Here is a 5,494-nt window from a genome sequence, read left to right as displayed (position 1 = left end):
AAAAAAGATAAAACATCAACGCAGAACGGAAATGTAAGAATTTTACCCTTTTACCGCCAAAGACGTCAATTGACGCGCGCGGCTACAGCCGATTATCCACCTTTGTGCATTCCGACTAGGTTCACATTAACGCGCCGCACACGATACACGTGGCGTTCAAAGGGTTAAAGCTACAGATAAATTTCTTTCTAAACTAATAGTCGAATCAGAATCGAGTAAAAAAAACTAAGTTAGTACAGTTATAAACCAAAATGATGTTATGTTCGATATGTATTTTGAAAACTCGATAATTATATTTAAGTACACAATTATATAAATGTAAATAACACTAATTTATTAAACTGTACTAACTTGTACAAGAGCTTATTTCGCATTTATGAAACAAACTAGGTATTTGTTCTTATATTAATAATTTATTAATAATGTACTAACAATTATTTATTATATATTGAATTAAATGAATCGATTGCTATTGTATGCTTCATTTAAACCCCCAACCTTGCTAATCCCTAACATACCTATAGCTTTAATAATCCTGCCATAAAACAATAGATTACAATAACATGTATTATTCAACAGATACGCCACTCTAAAATAACTTTTTTTTGGTAGTCATCGACTCTCAAGCGACATATATACTATATTATTAGTAGCCTCATTGTTGTCAATGTCATACATAATATATTGTATTGCAGAACCTCGTGCTGATGCTGCCGAATATACATAACAATACAATACATACCGTGTTTCAACAGAATTTCAGCCTTCATTGAAACAAACAAATAAGCATTTTTTGTCTCGTAAATTTTTTGAGCACATTAAATTCAATCCAACTATAAACACAGCTAGATTCAATCATCCTCAATTATAAATTTGTATGGTTAGTTCCACAAGGTTTTACCTGTCAATTCCATTGTGTGCATCTATTTGCCAAAATAACGACGCCCTTGTGTTGACAGGCGTTCGATGCGCAGAGAACACTTCATGGTGGCAATGGTGGCATTGGTGGCATTGGTGGCATTGGTGGCATTGGTGGCAGTGGTGGCATTGGTGGCATTGGAGGCAGTGGTGGCATTGGCGGCTTTCGAAGAGGGGTGCAGTTCATTATGCAGATATTTCGTGTTGCCGTCAATGTTTTTCAATGGATAGGTTGACGATACTTACATGTATAATAAGTAACTATTGTTAAATGTTTGCAAGAGGAGCTAAGAATGACGGCATCAATTTTAATTTTGCCAGTATAATAAAATGTAGACAGTAGTCATTTTTTTATTTTTTTGGAGTGGCGTATCTACAACAGTATTACGTAGTCTGTGATAGAAATATGGCCCTAATTTTGACTGCCACTAAATTAATATGCTTTGATACACATTAATTCATTTCATCGTTACATTGGAATCCAGACAATGGATTTTTGAATTTTTATGACATAAGTAGGTACCAGGAATTTTGCCATATCACCCTGCGGCCTTTTTAGATAGCCCGCCACTACGTAAAATAGTAGGACTTATAACAGGAATGCCTAGGTACATTGAATGAGATTTCTTACATAATATAGGTAAAACAGACAGCCCCATGTGCAGAGCGTGCATGGAAGACAGACAGTGTTGGCCGAACATTAATTGCAATTTTATTGACCATTTACCAGTATAAATTGAACCATAAACTGTAAGGGACGATTACGTTTGGGCCAACACTGCTCCTAGACTGTAAACAGGTTTCTACCTGTTAACAGTATACTTCTGTATACAGGAGCAACTATCTAGGGAATCCGTGCACACTGAAGGAGGCAGTGAGCAAACTGAAGACTTTACTAGGTTTCGTGGAGGAGCTGGGGTGGTTTGAGTAGCGCTACCTCGTTTCACGCAAAATACGAGTACCTAGGCACAATGGGTGTCGATTTGCGGAAATGCCCAGCAAAACTAACTAAAGGATGACTCACGTTAGACCGGGCCGTGTCCGGGCTGAAGCTTCCGGAGCTTCGTTTTCTATGGAAAGAATCACGCGATCACCTGTCATCTGTCATAGAAAAGTAAGCGCCGGAAGCTTCGTCCCTGACACGGCCCGGTCTAACGTGAGTCATCCTTAATGTCCAACTATCGCTTTACAAGAGTTCTTAACTGTACACTGTTGTTGTATTCGTCGTATAATTTTGATCTTACTACCTTGACACTGGCCAAATTGTCCAAACGGACAGGGTCCATTTTATTCAATATAAAAACTAAACTAAACCAATCATTTCTATATCATTAAAAAAACGACTGTTGATGGTATACCATACATGTGTCTGTAGTGGGGTCCCTTTGTTTCCCATAAAGTTTTAAGTCATAATACTATGTATTATGTAATTAGTTTTAAGTAAGTACTAATACATAAGTTTTAAGTCATATTACTGGAATGTAAGTTATCGTAATACTAACCATTTATATGGACTTTATGTTCTAAATAAAAATATTTCATTTCATTTCATTTCATAATGTATTCTTTTATCATTAGTCATAAAGCTGTAACCGTTAACTTTTCAGGAGGTTATCCTATAGATAGGTTTGTTTTATGGCAATCCTGAAAAGTGGCGCGTTTCTGAACCAAATGAATTATGACTAACGAAAATGCGGGCAAACAATACATTATGACTTAAAACTTTTTGGGAAACAATAGAGCCCCTTCTGTATTGTGTTGTGCGTATACTATTTTTGTTTCAGACAAGGAGCGTTACTTACGAGATCTTCACCGACTCTCACCATCATTGGAGAAGCTGGAAGCGCAGTTTAGACGATTTAATACATACGTACGAGTATAGTCATAATTTTACTAGATCATAATAAATTATTAATTTTACTCTTTGGTTTATAATTTAAATTAACAGTCAACAGAAAGTAAAAAGGTAGATGCTTACACAACTTTGGGAATTAATGAAATATTTTAATCAAATATTTTGATTATGTATATTTGCATATTTTTTAATTATTTTTACTTCTCTTGCTCGTAAAGTTGGTGTTTAAGTCGCGTGTAAGTTTCGTAAAGTTCATTTTTATGCTCTGGTCAAGCTATGAAGTCTAAAACCTGCCATAGAAATTGCGACTGTCTGTCTGCAAGCTGATGGGCGGCGCGACGCGCTCTCGAGTCTCGACGCGGCTGTGTCTGGTCTGGTATTTCTTTGGTTTTGAATAAATTTGGTAAAATAACCTTACATATTTGATAGTTACTTCTGTACCTCGCGTTCGAAATGAACAGCAGATTATATTACTCGGCCATAAACGCCCGTTTTATCGTCGACCTTAATTGCCTCAGACAAAATGGACTGATGGACAAAATGGATGGATGGACTTTATGCACTTATAGCATAATCAACTATAGCATACGTGCTATAATAGAATATGATGCAACAATTTCATAAGTTTCCCAGCAAAGGGTACCGTAAAATGGGATGAGTAGAGTCAAAACTGAAATTCAAACCTCGATAACATTTTATTTTTACATATGAAAACTGAATGGTGTATATAATACGTGTTCCGGACGTTTGTATTTTAGTTTTTATTTTATTTTGGGTAGTTCCATTTCATAACTTTGACGATAAAGAGGAAAACCCACCTCACCCCGTAGTGCCACGTATTTGGGGTGAGAGGGGTTTTCATACAAAGGTGATTTTGGAAGATTGTTGGATCGTTTATTTTTATAGCTCCATTTTAAATTGGAATACATTATTTTTGTAACAGTAGCCTTAAAATCCCTTCTCACCCCCCTCTCAAACCTTCTCTCCCCATTCATAACCCACCTCTCCCCGCGAAACCTACTCACCCCGTTTTACGGTAGTGTAACTTATTACACTACCCTTTGAAGAATAACATCTAAGAATCGCCATCATAACACAAATTACTTAAAATCCCATTAAGGTCTTCTAAAAGCCATGACAAAAATGATTCTTTTATCTTGAGTCATGTTTTTTTAAATAATTTGAGCGTGGCAACAGATGGCCCTCCCTAATGATAAAAGCATTTGCTACGCTTGGCCATAGAGAAATATAGTAAGAATAGAGTGCTTACTCTATACATCAGTTTTGGTACCAAAAATACTATTATTTTCGTAGTCGACATCTAGCATCGAGTAGCGGAATTATCAGTACCGCTACTTGATACTAGATGTCTAATGAGTCGCCACTCACGAAAATTTTATTGAACAACAATGTACAACTAATATTAAAGCAGAAGGGGTTGAAAATAGAGTCCCGGCAAATCCGGTTATATTATTAGCTGAAAATTGTTAAGCATTAGACTTCTGGGTCGGTGCAACATCTATTGTCAAGTAGCAGTATACCTACTGATAATTCCGCTAATCGATGCTAGATGTCGACTATGAAAATAATAGTCTTTTTGGTACAGTCAGCAGCAGAAGTTGCTAAGCGGGCGCGGTGTTCAAAATGATCTTGTGGCGACTTTATTGTTAAGAGAATAAGAGCGTGTCAAGGTAATTATGAGCACCTGGTCCGCTTAGCAACTTCTGCTGCTGAGTGTACCAAAACTGATGTATGGAGTGAGCACTCTATGTATTTTTTTCTCTATGACTTGGCACACTTTGTATTCATGGTAAACTGCAGGTAATTTTGAGGGTCACGTAATTGTTTTATTATCTTTGTGCTTTTTAGCGAAATAATATTTATATCGGGATCATAATAAAAGATAATTATAATCCATTTAGTACTCTGACTGCTAGGAGTATATTGGACTCGTCGTAATCGTAATGTTAGAGTGCGAAGTGACTACTTACATGATTATGTCTATTTTAAAACTCTGTAAGAGCTATTGGAAAAATAATTAAATAGTAACTGCCCGATTCGAAATTTAAGATACGTTAATTAATAGATCTAGAAAAGATATGGATTAGATGTGTCAGCGTCAAAAGTGACGTATTGTTTGAAGAAACGTCACATTTGATACTGACATCTAATCCATATCGTTTCTAGATCTATTAATTTACGTATCTATCTTAAAGTTCGACTCGGGCCGTAAGTATATCGTATTCCCGCATAACTAGGGATGCCAAAACTGCACGTGATGGGCTAGCTTAGATGATAATAATTATAACAAAAATGATATCGCAATGTGTCTCGTTTCCCATCTGTATCAGATTTCTCGCTCTTATGGCCTCATCAGAGACCCGCCAAATAAAAAAGACTAACATCCAAAACTATAGGATTTATTTCATTAGATACAATATAATTTATAAGTACTTAAGAAACTAAAACCCGTTCTGAGCCATGCCGGTTCCAAAAATCCCCATCACACTTGCAGCGTTACCCCGCTGTATGGCGATGGAGACCTGTTGGACAAGCCATGACTCAGAACGGGGGTCATTCCCCTTCTCCCTTAGGCGTTTGCCCAGCTCTCTGAAGAGTCTGAAGAGCTCACACGCCTCCCGTCCCCAGGGCCCGGCTATTTCGACGGCGACGGGTACGAAGTCGTAGGTGGCTCCCAAGGCAGAGTATTTTTGGCGCTTG

Source organism: Cydia amplana, chromosome 20 (genome assembly GCF_948474715.1).
Source record: "Cydia amplana chromosome 20, ilCydAmpl1.1, whole genome shotgun sequence".
NCBI lineage: Eukaryota > Metazoa > Arthropoda > Insecta > Lepidoptera > Tortricidae > Cydia > Cydia amplana.
The sequence above is the reverse complement of the archived record's forward strand: the minus strand, read 5'-3'. Positions refer to the sequence as shown.